At 40.2% G+C, this 22,511-nt stretch overlaps 1 protein-coding gene across 2 annotated transcripts in view; it reads left to right on the forward strand.

Moving 5' to 3' along the window:
* Nucleotides 1-9,491: 9,491 nt before the first annotated feature.
* RABGAP1L (RAB GTPase activating protein 1 like) overlaps nucleotides 9,492-22,511 on the forward strand; it is a 757,100-nt gene continuing 744,080 nt past the window's right edge. For both annotated transcript variants that reach the window (XM_080824387.1, XM_080824388.1), the window contains exon 1: nucleotides 9,492-9,670. The gene's annotated coding sequence lies outside the window, so the exon portion shown is untranslated. The remainder of the gene's footprint in view (nucleotides 9,671-22,511) is intronic.

The following is a 22,511-nucleotide window of genomic DNA, read 5'->3' on the forward strand; positions in this document are numbered from 1 at the left end:
GAATAAGTTTGGGTAGTCCCTTTAAGAATTATGTAGTGTCCTTCTGTATCTCTGACTACAGTCTTTAGTTTAAAATCTAATTTATCTGATATGAGAATCGCTACCCCGGCCTTCTTTTGAGGCCCATTGGCATGAAAGATGCTTCTCCATCCCTTCACTTTCAGTCTGGGTGTATCTTTAGGTTCAAAATGGGTCTCTTGTAGACAACATATGGATGGGTCCTGTCGTTTTATCCAATCTGCAACCCTGTGTCATTTTATGGGCACATTTAGGCCATTCACATTGAGAGTGATTATTGAGAGATACGTTTTTATTGACATTGTGTTATCTTTGAAGTCTTTCTTTCTGTCGATTGTCTCTATATTTCTGTTCAATGCTATTCTTAGGATTTTTCCTCTTTTATAGAACCCCCCCTTAATATTTCCTGCAGTGTCGGCTTGGTGGTTGCATAGTCTTTTAAGTCTTGCTGGTTTTGGAAACTCTTTATCTCTCCATCCATTTTGAATGTCAGTCTTGCTGGATAAAGTATGCTTGGCTGCATGTTCTTCTCATTTAGTGCCCTGAATATATCTTGCCAGCCCTTTCTGGCTTGCCAGGTCTCTGTGGACGGGTCTGACGTTATTCTGATGGGCTTTCCTCTGTACGTAAGGAGCTTCTTTGTCCTAGCGGCTTTCAAGAGATTGTATCTACAATTATGATTCCTCAATTTTACTATGAGGTGCCTGGATGTTTTTTTGGAATTTATAATCTTGGGGGGAGACCGTTCTGCCTCTAGTACATGAACACTTGAATAAGTTTGGGGTTTTGTTACTAAGGTGGAAAGAGAAAATGGATGTTGCAGCAAGCCACCGGTAGTCACTGGCATAGAGACTTAAATATATTTCTTCTAATAAAATGGTTAGGTCAAACCTTGATTACTAGCAAATTAGAATTACTGATAAAGACCCTTACTGGTACTATAGATAAGATTTTCTTTAAATGCTTGCTTTCTCTGTGAAGAGAACATTTTTGTCACTTGGAACCAAGGAAAGACTACGATCTATTAGTAGGAAACTCAGTAACTTATTATATTATTTAAGCTCTCTGTTTCATTGAGAAGACAAGCATCTCAGAAAATTCTAAAACAAATTTGTGAATGTGTTCATTCATGCTATTACTCATACAATAAACATTTACTGAATAGGTATTAGGGGAAGAAAAAGACATGATTTTTGTTTTCAAAGATATAAAATCTAGTGAAGGTAATCATGAATATTTTTAAATGTATCAAAGTCTTATAGATGCTGTAAGAAAGTATGTACCAGGTGTTATGGAGTTATAGAAGAGAAAGATAATTCCATAAAAGAGATCAAAAGTTATGTATCCAAAGTAAGGCAGAAAGTGATGATGGAATTAAATTAAAATTATTATACAATTTAAACTATACCAAAAAGCATAAAAAATAACACAGTGGACATCCATTAACAAATCATCTACTTTATGAACTCACAGGGTACACTTTATTAAAAATGATCCAAAAACCTGGATTTTGGTATAGAGTTTGAAATTATTAGCATTCATGTATACAGTCATAAACATTATAAACTACTGATCTACAACAAATTGTTATTGTCATTAGAGAATTAAAGAGTAGTAAGAATCTTTCTGAAATTGGAGAACTGTTAGGGATCTTCCAATACGTTCTAAAGCAACAGTGTTTTTCATTGAATAATTCTTTATTTTTGAGGCACCTGGGTGGCTCAGTGGGTTAAAGCCTCTGCCTCCCGGCTCAGGTCATGATCCCGGGGTCCTGGGATCAAGCCCCCCCGCATCAGGCTATCTGCTCAGCGGGAAGCCTGCTTCCTCCTCTCTGCCTGCCTCTCTGCCTACTTGTGACCTCTTGTCTGTCAAATAAATAAATAAAATCCTTAAAAAAATTCTTTATTTTTAGGTTAGGTAGACTGTGATAGAACTTAGACATAAACTTTTTTTTTTTTTTTTAAATTTGCAGCTTATTTTGTATGTGGCAAAGGGAAAAGGGACTGAAAAATGTCTTGGGGGGAGGGATGGGAGGTGGTGGCTAGGGTGTGGATTTCCCTTGACTCAGAAGAGGAAAGTGGTAATTTTCCTCCCTTTACCATGAAAGTTATTTGTAACTTTTGAAGTTGCTTTTCTGCAAAACATATGTATGTATTTAAGGAAAATTTCTGATATGACCAAAATCTAAATTCTAGGCCTGTGGCAAGTACTACAAGGGAACGTGGGGTCGCTGCCAAAGCTCTGTCTGTGTGCCTGGTATGGGGAACGCACCAGGGAACAAGAACTCCATTAAAATGGCTGACACAACAGCAACACAGAGGTAGGCTCCCTCTTTGGCCATATACTTTTTTTCCATTGTTAAAACATAGAGTTCCTTCTCAATAGTTTCTTTACATTGCTAAAAATGAGTAACTTCATAACCACTTTTTTACATTGTTAAAAAAAAGTAATCAAATCTAGGATGCTAGATAATAATCTAAAAAACTGTAAAAGATATATATGACCAGTTTCAATATTTTGAAGGCAGGATAGGGGAAATTCTCAAGTTCTAGAAAAAGGAAAACAGACAAACAGAGCATGAGGGGAAGATGACACCAAGTACATGCTGAAGCCCAATAAGGGATTGGGAACATACTATGAGACTGAAAGACTAAAAAAAACAGTGACTACTGATGCATGTAACAGCATGGATGCACCTTGAAATAAATGTGCCAGGTGAAAGAAGCAGCACAAAACAGAATACAGAGTGTATGATTCCATTTATAGAAAACTCTAGAAAATGCAAACTAATTTATAGTGACAGCAGATCAGTGGTTACATGAGGATGGGAGAGGATGTAGGAGAGAGAAATTATAGAGAGGCACAAGGAAACTTTTTTGGGTAATGGGTTTGCTCATCATTTTGACTGTTGTGATGATTTCATAGGCACACACATATCTCAAAATTTGTCAAATTGAATACATTAAATATGTGCAGAAACCGGTCAGATACATTCAAAAGAATGTATCTTTTTCACTTTTTCACACCATATACAAAAATAAATTCAACATGGATTAAAGACCTAAACGTGAGACCTGAAACCATAAAAATCCTAGAGGAGAACACTGGTAGTAATGTCTCTGACATCAGCCATAGCAACATTTTTCTAGATATATCTCTGGAGGCAAGAGGAACAAAAGCAAAAATAAGCTTTGGGGGGGCGCCTGGGTGGCTCAGTGGGTTAAAGCCTCCGCCTTCGACTCAGATCATGATCCCAAGGTCCTGGGATCAAGCCCCACATCCGGCTCTCCGCTCAGCAGGGAGCCTGCTTCTTCCTCTCTCTCTGCCTGCTTCTCTGCCTACTTGTGATCCTTGTCTGTCAAATAAATGAATAAAATCTTAAAAAAAATAAGCTTTGGGACTGTGTTAAAATAAAAATCTTCTGCACAATGAAGGAAATGATCAGTAAAACTAAAAGGCAATCTATTGAATGGGAGAAGATATTTGCAAATGACATATTTGATAAAGGATTGGTACCCAAAATATATAAAGAACTTATACAACTCGAGACCCAATAACAAATAATCCAATTTAAAAATGGGCAGAAGACACGAACAGACATTTCTCCAAAGAAGACATCCAGATGGCCAACAGACACATGAAAAGATGTTCAACATCACTCATCATCAGGGAAATGCAAATCACCTCACACCTGTCAGAATGGCTAAAGTCAACAACACAGGAAACAACATTACTACCTGTGTTCTCTGGCAAGGATGCAGATAAAGGGGAACCCTCTTGTGCTGATGATGGGAATGTAAACCAGTGCAACCACTCTGGAAAAGGGTATGGAGTTTCCTCAAAAAGTTAAACTAGAACTACCCTACCATCCAGCAATTACGCTACTAGGTATTTATCCAAAAGATACAAAAATACGGATTCGAAAGGGGTATATGCACCCTGATGTTTACAGCAGCATTATCAACAATAGCCAAATTGTGGAGAGAGCCCAATTGTCCATTGACTGATGGATGGATAAAAAAGATGTGGTATGCGCGCACATACACACACATACACACACACACACGAATATTACTCAGCCATAAAAAAGAATAAAATATTGCCATTATGCAATGACATGGATGGAGCTAGAGTATTACGCTACATGAAATAAGTCAGAGAAAGACAAATGCCATATGATTTCACTCATATGTGGAATTTAAGAAACATAACAAATGAACAAAGAAAAAAATGAGAAAAAAAAGGGAAAAAATGGGAGAGAGGCAAACCAAGAAACAAATTCTTAATTATAGAGAACAAACTGATGGTAACCAGAGGGGCAGTGGTGGTGGGGGGGGATGGGTGAGATAGGTGATGGGGATTAAGAGTGCACTTGTCATGATGAGCACCTGGTGATGGATGGAGTTTTTAAATCACTATGTTGTACACCTGAAACTAATATAACACTATATTAACTCTATTGGAAATAAGTAAGTAAGTAAGTAAATAAATAAATAAAGCGCAGCCTATTGTATGGCCTTTATACCTCAGGAAGCTGTTAAAAACAAGATATCCAAGCAAGTTCAAGACATCCTTCTTCACATTTTTGTGTATGTAATTTATTTGTTGAAGGAATTTGGTGGTCTGTCCTGTAGAGTTTGCCACATTCTGGATTTTATTGATGGCAAAAAAAAAATTCTTATCTTTTAGAACTATGTGATGAAGTATTAATGGGTGAAATCCACAAGAGGGGTGGGGAAGAGGAGATTGGCCATGTGTTGGTAATTTTTCAAGGTGAGTGATTGGGATCTGAAGACTCATACCATTCTTTCTAGTTCTTTATGATCTTAAACATTTTTGTAATAAAAAATTAAAATAAAAGAAGTCCTGAGTCCCCTAAATCTCTTAGGGTTTGAACATAGAGGTCTGTGTTTTCTAATAAAGTCCCTGGGTGATTTTGTTATATATTAAAGAGAATCACTGCCCTAGACCAAAGTAAAGGGCTCTGATGGTAAGATGGATGTTGGATGCTTGGCACAAGGTATGGGAAAAGCAGTTTTTGGCTCATGTTCTATTTCTTATCAAGTTATGAAAGTTGTACATTAGCTCTTTTTCAGAGAGACATTTATGGCTTTGGCTACCTCCTCCACTGCTGAGGAAATTGTCTAATCACTACATATTCATTGACTTTGTTCTTACTCAGTCTTAAAAGTGTGATTTTAATATAAATTTGCTTTATCATATAGGCTTAGTATGATTTGCCTGGATTATTCTGAATTTCAGCCCTACATAAAACTGAAATATAAAAGTTTGTCTTCTGTATGTCTAGTCTCCTCTATTACACCTTTACTCTCTCAGGTTCCTGGTGTCTTTCCTAATCTTCCCACTAGTTAAAAACCACTGAAAAACTGTATGGGGACGACTGGGTGGCTCAGTGGGTTAAAGTCTCTGCCTTCAGCTTGGGTCATGATCCTAGGGTCCTGGAATCGAGCCCTGCATCAGGCTCCCTGCTTGGCAGGGAGCCTGCTTCCTCCTCTGTCTCTCTGCCTGCCTGTCTGCTTACTTGTGATCTCTGCCTGTCAAACAAAAAAATAAAAAAAATCTTTAAAAAACAAAACAAGACTGTATGATAAGTTCATTTATGGAAGTTTGCTGATTGGAATTAAGTCCTCTTCTCAGGGAAAGTAGATTTATTTATTTATTTTTAAAGATTTTATTTATTTATTTGACAAATACAGATCACAAGTAGGCAGAGAGGCAGGCAGAGAGAGAGAGAGGAGGAAGCAGGCTCCCCGCTGAGCAGAGAGCCAGATGTGGGGCTCGATCCCAGGACCCTGAGATCATGACCTGAGCCGAAGGCAGAGGCTTTAACCCACTGAGCCACCCCGGCACCTCGGGAAAGTAGATTTAAAGAGGGCACAAGATTTAAGTAAAAGTTAAGAAAAAACAAAGTGTGTTGGATTCTTGGGCATCAAGTAATCTAGTAAGAGAGAGACCCTTTACACTTTTACCAGCTAGGTTTTTACCTATTCATCTCAGACTCAGATAATGAGTTTTCTTTTTGTAATGTGTACAGAAAACTCAACGTTGGCTGCAATTAAAAAAAGCCAAATTTGAACTTTTTAAAATAGTCAAGAAAATTTATTGGCTCAGGAAACTTACTAAATCTGGAGGAAGGGGTAGGCTTCGACATAGATTTGAGCTCTTCAATTCTATGTTAGCTTTATCCTCAGCTGGTTTCCCTCACGGTAGCCAAGCGGCCACAGTAACTATTGGACTTATATCCACCTATCACACCAGCCAGAATAAGAGACAGAGCACATTTCTTCTGCTAATAAACCTGAGATTTGGCCTCCCTTAGGACTGGACCAATTTAGATCTGCATTAGATCCTTGAACACTGAGAGTTAGGTGGAGACCAGATTAGGCTGGTTATGGACATCCATTAAGGCCCACACCTGGGACTGGAGCTGGGCCTTTTCCTGTTCAAATCATTAGCTGCCTCACAATTGCAGAGGGTTAGAAATGCATGCTGGGGAGTCAGCTAATAATGCCCATTATAAGAGAAATATAATATTTCACACCATTAAATACTGTGATTTAAGCTCTTCCATTTTGTTCAATGTGTATCTCATTTCCTGTTTTTTTTAATGTATAAAATATTTACTAATTGATTTCCTTATCTACCACTCCAGCAGACATAGGCACCAGGGAAACAAAGATGAATTCAACATGACTCTTGCCTTTTAGGTGTCCACACCAACCTAAAGGTTCCCATATTTTCAGGGCTTTATGGGAATCTTTTTTTTTTTTAATTTTTCAGTGTTCCAAGATGCATTGTTTATGCACCACACCCAGTGCTCCATGCAATACATGCCCTCCTTAATACCCACCACCCCCCTCCCCATGTTTCCTGATTTTTATATTATGAAATTTTATTATTTTTATTTTAATTTTTTAAAAGATTTTATTTATTTATTTGACAGACAGAGATCACAAGTAGGCAGAGAGGCAGGCAGAGAGAGAGAGGAGGAAGCAGGCTCCCCGCTGAGCAGAGAGCCCAATGCGGGGCTCTATCCCAGGACCCTGAGATCATGACCTGAGCCGAAGGCAGAGGCTTTAACCCACTGAGCCACCCAGGTTCCCCTATATTATGAAATTTTAAATTGGGAGATGCAGACCCACATGAGGGAAACAGCGTAAGATAAAATAGGGAATACAGAAACTTTGAGAATGGAGAGAATGAATGTCTTATGGGCAGCCGATTGCCACCACGTGACAATGAAGGTCCACTGTTAACCAAATCTCCAGTTTTTAAAGAGCAGGGAGCTGAGCATACAACCTGAGATAGAGGAGCTCAGTTTCAGGATCACGGGATCAGGACTTGTGATGGCAGACACTTAACCGACTGAGCCACACAGGTGACCCCTATTTGCTTTTTAAAGAGAAGCCAGAATGCATTCGAAATCTTCTGGCTTTAAATTTTAACTTTGGCTAATTTGTTTAAGCACCATGCAGGCCAAACAAAACATGTTTGTGGGTTAGATCTGGACGTAGGCCACCAGTTTCTGTCATGTTATGAGCCATGCTAGAATACTTTATAACCTTCTCCAACGTGAGAGCTTTTAGTCCTTTCAAGGATTAGGGCTGCTAGCATAAGCTTATTGCAAAAGAAGTCATCGTGGGAAGAGAAGTGAGCAGCGCACATTATATGAACGATGCTTTGTTATTAAATCTTTGGCATGTACTTAAAATTGTTTTCCAGAGAATGAGGGTAAGTTTGTACCAAATCACCTTCACTGTCTCTTATCTAGGTTCTCTTTTGACTTGCCTCTTATCTAGGTTCTCTTGTGACATCTTTTCTCTAAGTTCTGTTGTGAGGGACAGTTCAGTTTTACACAATGACCCCTGGTGATTAGAGATGTAACCTGTGGCCACCCGACGGAGTTTGCTCTTTTTGTCAAATAGCTTCTCTCCAGTCAAAAGATACTGGAAGGTAGAAACTTACATCTTTTTCGTCTGTTGATTTCCTTATGGTGCCCAGTGTAACTTTTCTAGTGGTTTATTTAGTAGAGACTCAGTACTTGTCAGCTTATTTATGAATAGGTACTTGTTGGTGTATTAATAGCTACAGATAATTTGAGTTATTCCAACCCTAATTTTATTAAACATAAAAATTCAGACATTTATTGAGTCAGTCCCAGAGGTAGGTAGACTCCTGGAATACAGAAGTTAGAGGACCTTCAGGGAAGGAACCCAGAAGATAGGGGAAACACAAGATAGTTGCAACACTCCCGATACGTCCCAGCATCTCTAGACATTTAAATCAGGAAAAAGAAAAAAGAGAGAGAGAGAGAGATAAGGCCCTTTGGACTAATGTCGTATTTCTCAGGGTAGTTTTTGGATCTAGTTGGGGAAATGAGTGCAGGGGAACTGAAGTGGGGCAGAAGGGAGGATTTTAAACTAAAGAATTCATTCTAGAGCTTAAATCATTGGACATACACTTAACTCTTAATGTACTAAATTCATTTATTCATACAATACATGCATGGAATACTTTCTAGAAGTCAGGCTCTATGCTAGGCATTGCGGAAGATACAAAAATGAATGAAGCCAGGTCCTCAAGGATTCTCTAGGAGAGAAGATATCGCACAGATTTACCTAGATAAGGTTGAATATATTCGGTGCCTCAAACCTATAGAAACAAAGTGCTATGGAAATTAAGAAAATTTACAGTTCATTTCTGGCTGCCGGCTCTATGAAGGAAGATACTGGCAGTTCAAGGATCAATATACAATATTTGTAAAGGAAAAAGAGCTGGCTTATCTCTATTAATTTGTACTCCCAAATTTACTACCCCAAAGGACGGAGTGATTTGAGTTTTCTTAATATAAATACATAGCAGGTGTTTTCCCTCTTCAATCTCCCACAGAACGAACAAGCAAGGGGGCGCTTGACCAGCACGCACTTTTGAAAGAGGCACCTAACAGTAACTGGCGAGAAAAGTTAGTATTCTTTACGGTGACTTCCTTGAGGATTACTGGGCATTAAGAATGAACACATGTAAACCGGTTTATGAGCAGGAACACAATCGCCCCAAACTTAGAAGTATCTAACAACTCTCTGACCTCTGGGCAGGCCCGTCAGCCCACCCCGCCCAGGATTGGGGACGCCCCTCCGCGAGCCCGAACTCGCCGGCCCCACCGGCTCGGTTACCCCTCCGGAAGGTTCTGAGGACGGCGACCGTCTACCCCCCTTTCCCGGGTCCTCACTCTGACAACCCGAGTTCTGCCCGGTCCTCACCACCCGGTCTCCAGCCCCCGGTCTCCCACCCCAACCACCGCCAGGCGGGGACGTGTACGCGCGTGCGCGCCGCCCCCGAGGGCAGAGAAGGCGCCTCCGCCCTCAGGAGCGCGCACGCCGCGCCGAGGGGCCCGGACGCGCGCGCTCCCGACCCGCCTCCTCCTCGGCCCGCCCCCTCCCTCGCCTCTTCCTGCCGGGCGGTCCTCCTCTCCCCCCGCTCTCCACTCTCTCCGCCTTGCTCCCTCCGCCCTCCCAGGGCTCTGGCGGCCGCGGAGTGAACGGGACGGGCCCGGCCGCAGAGCGCGGGGCGGCGGGTGAGACGCGGGAGCCCGGCAGAGTTGTTCCGGCCCTGTCCGCGGAGACGTGAGGAGGTGAGGCGAGGGCGGCCTCCGAGGGGCCGGCGGGCGGCCGGGCGGCCAGGAGCCACGGGCCGGGCCGGGGGTGTTGGCGCCGGGGCTGAGCCGGGGGAGGGTCGATTTGGGGGCCGGGCCGAGGACTGGATGCGAGAGCACGGCGGGGAGGAGGGCACGGGGGTTTCGGGACTGTTGGTCTCTTCCTGGACCCCGCGGGTCTGCCTGCTGGTCTCTCTTCCTGGCCCGGGCGGGCGGGCGGAGTCGGGGCGCCCCTCACCTGGGGGCGGGTAGGGACTTGGTCGCTCGCCCCCAGCTGTGCCCTCCTGACATTGCCGCCGCCTCCGCCGCTGCGCCTTGCTTGCTGCCGGGCTCGCGGTCTCAGCAGCCCTGCGTCCGGGGGGCTTGTGGTTAGGGTATTTTTGTTTTTTTTTTTTTAAACCCACACTCAGGCTTCTCTTCGTGACCGCGTCTCGCCCTCGCGCTCCCCTGCCTCCTCCCGGCACTTTGCTCCGCTCTTGCTGTTGATGGTTGTGGTTTTGCAGTTTGGGATGGGCTGCGTCCTGGGCAGATCTCTACCTGCAAGGAATGCCCCGCTTCGGACTTGACTGACTGGCCACGACAGTCCTCTGTCAGGTGTGGGTGCTCAGTGTCCTGATAACTGAGTCGAAGTTTCTGAGACTGGGCTAGTACTTTGCACTGGTCGCCAGCGGTGCAGGGCTGGGCGGTGCGTCAGCATGTGGAAAGGGGCCCCCGGCCCCGGAAGGTGGCTGGATGGTGGGGGACTGGACTGACAGGGTTTGTTTCTGATCTCAGGGCAGTGTGTGCAAGTACTTGTGTACTCTCCTTGTACCTCTCAGGATTATCTTAGAGATTTTACCAAAATGTAGGTGGTCACTTGCAGAGTTGAAGGTTTCCTGCAAGAGAGGAGAAACGCCAACCTCATTATACTAATTAATGGTAAGGAGAACTTTTGCTTGCTTGAGAGATTTCAGCGCTGACTGGAAACTGATTTCAAGGCCTGCATTTTTGGTGCGGGAAGGTTTAGGGATTTTTAATACATTTAAATTTTCTTCTACTTGGTGGGAGGTAGATAGTTGCTTGTTTGCGGTTCTGAAAACACAATTTCACGAAAACGCTCAGACTTTTCTTCTAGTAGTGTTTATATTTAGCTTCTGCTGTACTTCTGTAGAATACCCAATACGATGATGTCAGAAAATACAAAAATGAAGTTTGCTTGTGGTCAGATTAGAAGTGGATTTTGTCCGTGGAAAATATTGGTCCACAGGCAGCTAGAGCTGGAAAACTGGCCTATGATTCATTATCTCAGTAGAGTCCCATAGGAAACTGACAACGAAATTGCAGGGGAGAAAGACAAGGTGAATTTCATCCATTTGTATTTAAATGCTCACCTGCTTGGTGAGTTAGTAGAGACTGGGAGAGAATCTCAGGGTCTATAGTAAATCAGTTCAAAGTGTGCTCTGATAGGATATATTAATAAGTCATCTGGGGAGAAGTGGGTGTAGTTGGGTAGTGCTTATATGTGAAGATATTATATAGCCTACACTGGATTTTAGAAAGGTGGAAACAAGGTAGTAGATCCCAGTGGTGTTGGGACACATGGTGAATACACCACACCACCCAGCATGAGGAGGTGTGACAGTACATGTATGAAGTTTGTTTTTGGCCTGAGTTATTTGATAGGAACTTTTATATATTATAGTTTTGATATTCTGTGAATTTTTGTTCCTTTTTTAATGTTTCATGATTAAGATAATTGTCTTTTCACTCTAGTAGGTTTTTTTTTTAAGATTTATTTATTTGACAGAGAGAGACAGGGAGAGAAGGAGTATAAGCAGGGGGGGAGGGAGAGGCAGGCTTCTTGCAGAGCAGGGAGCGCGACCTGGGGCTCGATCCCAGGACTCTGGGATCATGACTGGAGCCTAAGGCAGAGGCTTAATGACTGAGCCAACCGGGCACCCCTCACTCTAGTAGTTGTTCATGTTTACCCACCAGTGTACAATTTGACTTCTAAAAAGTTATAATTAAAATTTTTTTCTTTGCTTTAACCCAGATTTCAACTTGTTCAGTTACTGTACATTTATTTGAACTCAGATGATACAGCATTAAAGCTGAAAGTCCTTTTATCCATGCTTAATGGAGTAGTTAAAAGAAGGAATTTTGTTGTGCCAAGAAAAAATATTATGAGTGGGAGATAGCCAAGCTTCAAGAGATGAACTTTAAAGAGCATAGTAGCTAAGTAGCAAAAATTTGTTGCATTGGGGGTGTAGAACTGGGTCTGCATTCCATTCTACCACTGTCTTGAAGAGGTGTAGGGATGATTATGGCTGGAAAGAGGGTGTTTAGAGAATGGAGTAGATACTGTAGTCTATAGTATTCTCAGGCACAGAGCTTTTTTGTTTTGTTTTGTTTTGTTTTGTTCTGTCTCACAAGTTTTAATGAGTTGCTACCTCTGTGTAGTTCTTGCCTTGTATAAATGGCTCAGCCACTGGGTCTGAGCATGACCAGTAGCACAAGGCTATATGATCCTCTGGTACTGCAAAGGTAGCGCAGGAACTTCTTATGGAGATAGTCTTATGACATTTGGTACCAATAACAGTAGAGGCAGAGAAAGTACAGACTTGAACCTGAGTTAGGATAAAACCCACTCATATTTTAGAGGAGAGGTTTAATATTGTGAACATGGAGGAAGACATGCTTGACTTGACTTGTGGCTTTTCAGAGTGGTAATTAATTTTTAGTTTATGGTTAATATTTGTATTTGGTATAAGTATGTGAACCTCAGTGGACCCATTGTGGACCCTCAGTGGATTCCATTAAGGAAGACTTAATGGAATTTAGCAGAATTTGTATCTCAACATTTACCTTTTCATATTTCATTTATTTTCCATATTGCACTCATTCAATAGCTAGGATGCCAGAATTGTTTGAGTATAGCAGTTTGTGCTCATGCTGACTCCTTTTTATCATCTTTTGGTATTTTTTGGTGTAATTTTTGGGGATTTTCCTTGGAAACTTCTAGGCATATACTTAGTTGATTTGGAGTTAGATGTGGGCTACAATTAGTAGTCTATTTGAAATTCTGAGCCTTCTTGTTTTCTAAATAGCTTTAAAAATAGAAAACACAATTTTTTATAAACACTTATGAAAAATCTGGTTACAGACTGTGTTGTTGTGATAGACATAGAACAGCCAAAAATATATTCAAGAAACGTTTCTCCTTACCCAGTTTAGCAAGCTTAAATAAGAAGTAAGAAAGGTTTTTTTTTTTTCCCCCAGTAAAAGCCTGATTTTCCCAGAATGTCAAGTCTAACAACTGTTGGCTGTGCTGTTTTTTTTCCCTTGCTTATTCTAAATTCAACAAGGACATGTCTCTAGTCCACGGCAGAAACTTAATTCTAGTAAAGAATTCTTAGTAATGGAGATCTTGTTTGGGGATGCAGGCTAATTGCTGGAGAAATTGGCTGGGAAACATCAGATACAGAAATTGACTTTTTTTACAGCACTGTTTTTCTCTGTACCCGAGTTCTCGGTGGAGTGGGGGCATGGGCACAAGTGTCACAGTTACTTGGATTTTTTTTCTACTATATATTTCCTCTTCCTCTTCCCTTGTCCTCCCAACTCTTTGCTAAGTGAGCCACTGCTACTAGTAGGAGTGTGTTATGTCCCTCAGATGTGTGAGGCTGAACAAAGGCTGAGAACCTTGGCCCTTTTCTGATACTTCCTAAACCGAATTTCCACTCCCTATAAGTTGTCTTCTGGTAATATCAATAGGCATCTCTGTAACTCTTATTTTTTTTTTTTAAAGATTTCTTTTTATTTATTTGATACAAAGAGAGATCACAAGTAAGCAGAGCAGCAGGCGGAGAGAGAGGGGGAAAGCAGGCTCCCCGCTGAGCAGAGAGCTCCATGTGAGGCTCGAGGCTCTATCCCAGGACCCTGAGATCACGACCTGAGCCGAAGGCAGAGGCTTAACCCACTGAGCCACCCAGGCGCCCCTGTAACTCTTATTTTTGAAGAGCAATAAATTGTGGTGGAAAAGAAATTGCATATGTAACCAAGAATAAGATATATTGCATTGTGTAGGACACATGAAAGAGACTAGGAGATTGATTAGCTGAACATTTATTAAATTGTTTTGACTGTGACTTACAGTAAGAAACACATTTTATACCTTGATTCAACCCCCACACTCAAGTGCATGCACACAACGTTTGGCAAAACAATACTTATCTTTTCAGGACCTTGCTGGAACTGGCTCATCATGTGGCCTTGCAGAAGCAGTGTGCTTCTCTCTTCCTGCCCAGCTCCATGTTCAGTGCCATCATGCTGGTAGCTTGAAGCTGGCCATGGTGTGAGGGTCTTTATACCAGGGAAATCAGCAAATGGTATAGTTTAGGGCCTTTTTCTTCCTGTTGTATAGCCAGTTGTTGAACATTTTCAGCACACTGCTGCCTACAATACACATTGATGTCTCTAGTCCACCTGATTTCATTAAAAAAATGCCGAGTTTTGTCCCCAAAATTGATTTTATAGCCAGCTAATGCTAGACAACAGCTTATAATTAAAAATGGGTTTGGTCCACCCTCTTTTCTTTGCAGATGACCATTCTGGAAGGTTGAAGTTGAAGGTGATACAGCTAGTTATTACCAAAGTCGGGTCTCCAGAATTCTAGTGATCTGGAGTTGTTTCTTTTCTTTTTTTTTTTAAAGGGTTTATTTATTTATTTGGCAGACAGAGATCACAAGTAGGCAGAGAGGCAGACAGAGAGAGAGGAGGAAGCAGGCTCCTTGCTGAGCAGAGAACCCGATGCGGGGCTCGATCCCAGGACCCTGAGATCATGACCTGAGCTGAAGGCAGAGGCTTTAACCCACTGAGCCACCCAGGCGCCCCTCTGGAGTTGTTTCTAGTGAACTTTTCTCGTAACTCAAGCCATTGATGTAGCTCAGTTGAGGTGCTTAATATGTGTCAGACATTGTATTAAGCAGTTTGAATAGAGTTGAACAGGGCATAGACTTTGACCCTAGGGCCTTTTATGTTTATGTGGGGATTAAATATGGAAATAAAGATACTATATGGCAGAAAGTAAGTGTGGTAAAGAAATAAAGATAAGGCAGTCTGAGGGTTTAGAGAGAGGAGGGAGCGATCTCTTTTAGTTTTAAGGATAAGGGAAGAGGTGACATTTAAGCCATACTTTGAAGAATAGGTAGGATTTGGACAAGTGGAAATAGGACAAATAGTATGTAGAGAAAGGCCTTTCTGAGCCTTGGGCTAGGGTGATCAGAGGCACAGAGGGAAAGGGCTAAGCAAGAAAGAGTCAGTCCTCGATGGTGAAGGGCCTTGAGTGCCAGTTTTCCTTTCTGCTTTTCAGTTTATCTTTCATTTTTGACTCTGGCATCGTATAGTGCTTCTTAACATTAGAGAAGGTTTGTATGCTATGTTCTTGATTAGAATATGACCCAGAGAGCACTTGAATACCCTTAGTGTGAAAGCTGAAGGGAAAAATTATGAGTGTTAGGGAAGCAACCTCAAGTTTGATCAATCCTAAAATTGTTGGAAAGTGAGGGAAAATATTTTCTTTGTAAGGAGATACCATTATTTTTGTCCGCCAAATAGACAGCATCAAATGGCTGTAGTAGAGGAGGAAGGAGTTTTGAAAGTATTTTCAAAGTGCCTTCCAAAATGTGATTTCTAAATGACTGGATCTTAATTCTTGAAGGCAGTTCTGGTTTGGCAGAAGGGTGGTCTTAACAGAGCCGTGGCTGAGCTGACTAGCTTTCAGAATTTAGGGCTGCAAGGCAGAGCATTTCATACCATGGCCAGATGTGTGGGGTTGATTATTTTTCTACTCAAAGAAGTTCCTTGAATTTCAACCTTTATGTATTTGACAGCCTGTATGACTGAGGATGTTTTGAAGTCCTGGATGGAGCATCCCTTGTTCCACAGGTGAATTAAGTGGTTAGAAATGAAGATGAGTGACAGTAAGGTGTATCTGTTAGTCAAATTGACTGTACTTCTCAAGGTCTTGTTTTCTGATGATTTCACAGTTACTGCTTCTAATTAAAATGGCACACAGTTCATTTGAAGAAGTTTTACTTCATTTTGACCTCCCAGTTCTGTAAAGGTAAAAGCCCTTTTAGAGCGTTGCCCAGGTAACAACACATACAGAGACTATTAGAAGCATGTGGAAAATTTTGGTAATCTTGGTGATGCAGTCGCTACAGTAAATAACTGCTTGGTTGGTAAAAGCTGGCTACTTCTGGATGGTTGACAAAGAATTTTTGGGATGAGCTTTTGTTCCAAAATAAATAACAAATTATTTCGTTGCCTTACTGTTTTCCTCATTTATTTAAGCTTCTGATATGTAAAGTATGTCATACTATCATTTTAGAAGGCTTCAGCAGTTTCATATGAACTACTCCACAAGATAGCACGCCCCAAATAGTATGATAAGGGTTCAGATGCAGCATGCCTCAGATACCTCATGCCAGCTCAATGGAGTAGCTAATCGTGTCAGCACAGGGCATTGGGTTTTTTTTGGTTGTTGTTGTTGTTTTGTTTTGTTTTCTGTTTTTTCTTTTTTGAGATGTGTTAAGCTTCCCAAATAGGGTTAATTAAAATTCTTCCAAATTTTCTACCATCTTTTTTTTTTTTAAGATTTTATTTATTTATTTGACAGACAGAGATCACAAGTAGGCAGAGAGGCAGGCAGAGAGAGGAGGAAGCAGGCTCCCTGCTGAGCAGAGAGCCCGATGCGGGGCTCGATCCCAGGACCCTGGGATCATGACCTGAGCCGAAGGCGGAGGCTTTAACCCACTGAGCCACCTAGGCGCCCCTACCATCATTTTTTGTGGTCCTAACTCTGATATTGATGTCTTTAATTGATATATTGTCTACAGAAATACACATATACATAAATGTGTATTATGTATGTATACACGTGAATACCACCCACTAGCTGTTGACATTTATGGTGAAAATACAGTCTACGTGGCAAACCATTAAGAAGTGGTCAGACTCTTTGAAGACTATCATGTGAAATAGTGACAAGTATGAAATAATGCAAATCCCCACAGGGATTTTTTTTTTTTTTTGTATGCCAAATTTCCAGGAAAGGAGCACATTTAAAAGGGCAAGTGTAGGATACATTCATGTACTAGTGAAGGATTTCTCAACTTCTACCCTACCCCATGTATATACCCATATTCTGCCCTTATTAGCAGCAGTAAGCAAAATTGTAGGGCTTCAAAATCAGGCTTCCACCACAGGGGATGCAAATAACAAATACTCTTTTTAGAAAAAATAGAAGCCTGTTGTTTTCACTTTTACAGGCTTAAGAGACGGAACACTAGTTTTTGATAAATCATATAGAATATTTATTCTGTACATCAAGATGTATTTGTCATTTTGAGGCCCTCTGCTAAGAGCATTGTACAAATACAAATGGTTCTTAGAGTGGTTATCAGGAATTTCCTTGAGTAGTCTCTCTGGAGTAATTTATCCTGGTATGACATTTTGAATAGATTATAGTTTAGTGAAAAGTCAACCACTGACGGGAGCCTGTACATATACTGGCAGACAATATGGTTTCTTAGGTTGTTTTCTAGTAATTTTGTTACTTTAGCATCTGGGGCCATCAGACCTCAATTATTTACTATTTCTGGAAAGCTCTTCCCTCATGAACTGTATTCTTTCATTTTAAATCTGTGTCTCATATTTGCCGTACTGTTAAGGATCATATTTGGACTAATGTTTTGATATGCCTTTGTCCTAGTCTTTGTGAAAAGATGAATTACTGTCTATTAGGTTGGTACTGAATAGTAATTCAGTTAATGTCTTCTTTCTTCCATCCATTTTTCCCTCAATATTCTAGAATATAATTATTATTCAAATCCTAGGACCAGTGGTTTACCTATATGAGTGAACCTATAAAATTTTTATGCATATGTTATGTAGCTTAATTTTTCACAAATGAGTCTAGGTCTCTAAGTTTTGTTTTTTTTTTTTAAATTATGAAATGCATTTTGTATTTCTTGTCAACATTGTCAATAGTTTTGATAGGTGAAACAGGTTTCTCCTGTTATAGTTGTTTTCACAAACAGTAAAATAGCAGTCTCTACCATTTGAAGATATCAGATAAAGTTTTTAAAATTTAATTTAATAATAGATTAGAGAAACCAGTTTGTTAAGCAGTTAGTATGGTACTTCCCATTTTACATATAAATTTCATTGTTTGCATGCTAATCGTGGTAGAATCTTATATTCCACTGAGGAGAGTTTACTTTTTTTTTTAAATTTAATTTTTATTTATTTATTTGACAGACAGAGATCACAAGTAGGCAGAGAGGCAGGCAGAGAGAGAGGGGGAAGCAGGTTTCCCGCCGAGCAGGGAGCCCGATGCAGGGCTTGATCCCAGGACCCTGAGATCATGACCTGAGCCGAAGGCAGAGACCTTAACCCACTGAGCCACCCAGGCGCCCTGAGAATTTAATTTTTAAAATAGAGTGCTTTAGCAATTTTTGTACTTTGGAGAATTTCATTTGGAAGAGGATAATAGATTTAAAAAATTGTGGTTGGGCTGGGGGATGGGGATGGACAAAAATAGTCATTAAGCTGCATATAACTAAAAACGCTTTTTGGTTTGTGGAAGACAAGGTACAAGGTAGGTAGAACACAGGACCTTAATTCTTGATCCAGTACTGCTGTGAAATTCAGAGAGAAAAAGTGATTTACCAAAAAAACTATTTCTTTTTTTACATAACGTTGTTTAGTGGATTAATTATATGAGGTACTGTGCATTGTCTACTTAATCTTATGGGGTAGGAGCTATTATATTATTATTCGCAGTTTGTGGAGGAGGAAATGGCATAGAGAAGGTCAGTAACTTGCTTGAAATCATCCAACTCATAAGAGGCAGGTCTCCTTTGCTTCTAAATCTGCTTCATAGTGACTCAATTACTACTCTCTATTGGTGATTCTTTAAATGGGTTGATGATACTTATCTTGCCTATTTCATAGGGTGGTTATGAGAATTAAGAAAATTAAGATTTACGAAGAAAACACCTGTAAATGTGCCCGGTGTTTTCATTTTACTGGATAATTTTTGAGGAGCCAAAGAAATCTTGGAAATATATAAGCTCCTATATTACTTTGTAATTACTAAAATAAGTTGAACAGATATTTGAAAGACTACTATTTGCATAGTGGAAGACCTATTTTGTGTGGGTCCAGTGGGTCAGTGAGTGAAAGAGGAAAGAAGAAATGTAGGAGTAGATTGGATGATCTCTAGGAAAGTGAATTCCTTCTGCAATGAGGAGGAGTATATATTATAACATGAGGTAACTTCTAAGACCCTTGCAATATCAGGAATCTGTGAGTCCTGTAATGGGCGACTTTTCTTTTAACACCTTGAAGTAGCTGGATACAGCCAGGATAATTTTTGTTTTAGCTTGGATGGTCAACAGTCACAGTTCTTTAAATGTTAATTCTTTGCACTTAGGTTGAATGGAAGTATGTAGTTGCTTGGGAGAAGTACAGTTATGTATTTTTGGTTTTCTCCCCCCCAAGATAAAAAGGTGTTTTTCAGGTTGTAGTGGGTAAAAAAGGTTTAATAGTATCAGACAAGCTTGTACATAATAGTTTTCATATGACTTTTCCTTAAATTTAGATGTCCTGAGTGTATATTTGCAAAAGAAAGTTACAGGTATGAAAGGTCGTTTTTAATTGTATGAAGTGTTATGGCTTTATCGTCATAAATTCAGTTTCATTCTCTGACATTGTTTTATTCAGCAGACATTTATAAGGCAGAGTATATGTTCTGTGCTCGAGAAACACAGGTAAGAGGCTGTTATGATGCTGACAGTCATATTGGAGAAACATAAAGAGTGGAGTTTAGCAAGGATGGGGCAGGATAGAATGTGTTGTATGGGAAAGCTTCAGAGGGTTACATAACCTGGTCTGGGGTTTCAGGGAAGGCTACCTGAACTATCTGAGTTGAATTGAAAGAAGGCAGGAGAGACATTTTAACTAGAGGTACGAAAATTAGAGGTACAAAAATCTGAAATTGTAACTCTTAGTACCTTTGTAGCCCCAGTGTAGGCAGCTCCTCATCTCTCTGAATCATTGTAAAATCCCCAAGTAGATGTCATTTTCATAAGTAACTATAAATAAAGGTTTTTAGCTCTCACTGATAACTTATTTTAAATATAATGCTTGTGGTAGCAGATTAGGAGGAACAATTTAGAAGAGGTGAGATGCTGTGGTATCTGTACATACTGTTAACAGGACAGTGAGATTGCTGAGATGACAGTAGTAAAGAATAGGAAAAACTATTAAAAAAATCCCCAAATCTAAAAACTATAGATAGCATAAGGTAAACAGCCTTACATAACCTAATTAGCTTTAAGATATCAATTATATTTCTAATAGTACAGAAAATAATGAAAATTTGTCAGATTCTGTCTTACCAAGAAAAGGTTAAGTATGTGGTCTGTGTAGTACATTTATGAAGGCATTAAAGTATTTATCATAGAAAGGTTTTGTATAGAATACAGTAGAGTGTTGAACAATGTGGTTTTGAGTTGCACGGATAAGGCCCACTTCTCTGTGGATTTTTTTTTTTAATAAATACAGTATGGTACTGTAAATGTATTTTCTCTTCCTATGATTTTGATAATAACATTTTTTCTTTGGCTTCCTTCATTGTAAAATTACAGTATGTAATGCATATAACATATCAAGTATGTGCTATTCGGTTGTTTATGTTACCAGTAAGGCTTCTAGTCAATAACAGGCTTTTTTTTTTTTTTTGTATTTTAACAGTTTTTATTTAAAATCATCAGTTGTTTCTTTCTTCTTCTTCTTCTTCTTATTTTTTTAACAATCAGCTATTAATAGGTAAGTTTTGGGGGAGTCAAAAGTTATATGTGAATTTTCAACTGTGAGGGGGTTGGTACTACCCCTAACCCCTGCATTGTTCAAAGACCAACTGTAATATGAAAACCAGAGGGTGAACTCTTATTTCAGTTATCAAATTGCTTATCCAGAATGATTGATTTCCAAAGGGTTTTGAATAACCATAGATTTCATTTTCTTCTTATATATGACACACATAGGCCTGCAGATTTTACAAAATACTAAACATTATTAAGCAAGGTATTTGCTATGTAACATTGGTTAGAAATTATTTGCTCATATAATGGATCAGAGTTAGGGCCCTTGACCATTTGGGTACCAGGTTTTTTGAAGAGTGTGGACTAGATTGCCTTTTTGTTCTAGATGGCTGGTATTTGTGATCCTAGCATAGACATCATCATCTTGAAAGTCTTCACTGAAACTGTAGACTCTCTCATATGTGCTTTCAGAGCATTCTGTTTTCCTCCATGCTGTGATACTAAAACATTGTATTGTATGTTACCTGTTTCTGCATTAGACTATGGTATAGGCTTTTTAAGAGCAAAAACTGTTTTGTTTAGGGATTTGAAATTTGTCTACTCTAGGTTTAAATCTTGAATCTTTGTGTCTTTGGGGAATTCTATCTGTAAAATAGGGATAATAGTATTTATTGCATAGGTTTTTTTTTCTTCAAGATTATATTTTTGTTTTAGAGATGGAACACAGGTGGGGTGAGGAACAGAGGGAGAGGGAATAACCAGACTCCACACCGAGCACAGAGTCCAAAACAGGGCTTGATCTCACTTCAGTATCCTGAGATCCTGACCTGAGCTGAAGTTGAGTCAGACATTTAACCAACTGAGTCACTCAGGTGCCCCTAGTGTTACTTGTCTTGAATAAGTTAAGGAATGTAGAGGAGACACAGCACAGTTCCTGGCACACTGTTAAATTCTTGTAAATGTTCTCTCCTTTCTCCTTTCTTTCTTCCTGTATTGGGCACTTAGGATTTTCAGTAAAACTTTTAAAAGGGATTTTTTTAAAAGATTACTTATTTGACAGAGAGAGAGAGAGACAGCAAGAGAGGGAACACAAGCAGAGAGAGTCAGAGAGGGGGAAGCAGGCTTCCCGCCAAGCAGGGAGCCCGATGCGGGGCTCGATCCCAGGACCCCGGGACCATGACCTGAGCCGAAGGCAGACGCTCAGTGACTGAGCCACCCAGGCGCCCCAGATTTTCAGTAAAACTTTTTAAGTGAATTTGAAAACTGTGTTAGAGCTGAATTGGATCTATCACTAACCTTATTAATGAAAATCTCTTAAAATGAAAACTACTGTGTAAAAATACAGTCTTTGAGCTAGATGACAGCAAGTCAGTCTCCAAATTGGATTATCAACCAGAAAAGTGTTTCTTTGCTTTTGTCAAACTTGTAATTGTTATGATGGCAGTGGGTTTAAAGTAGGTGGAAAAGATTGTAGAGTTTCTTTTCCAGGCCTTGTTCACTTGTGTTCGTGGTTATGCCTCGTATGGCCATTATCTTGGCTTTTTTATGATGGGATTGTTATTGATCTATTTCTTGGGGAGTAAAGAATTCCGAATCTGACAGACTTATTAGCTGTGTGACCTTGGATAAGTAACCTTACTTCTGAGTTTATGTATCTGTAAAATGAAAGTAATAATAGCTCATGACTTTATGAAATTTAAGAAATAAAATAGGTGCTTGGTGTGTAGAAGGTGCTCTCTACTAGGTGGGTATTCTTGGCCTTCTTTTTTTTTTTTTTTAAAGATTGTATTTATTGATTGACAGACAGAGATCACAAGTAGGCAGAGAGGCAGGCAGAGAGAGAGGAGGAAGCAGGCTCCCGGCTGAGCAGAGAGCCCGATGTGGGGCTCGATCCCAGGACCCTGGGATCAGGGCCCGAGCTGAAGGCAGAGGCTTTAACCCACTGAGCC

The sequence above is a fragment of the Martes martes genome (assembly GCF_963455335.1).
Source record: "Martes martes genome assembly, chromosome: 15".
Lineage (NCBI taxonomy): Eukaryota > Metazoa > Chordata > Mammalia > Carnivora > Mustelidae > Martes > Martes martes.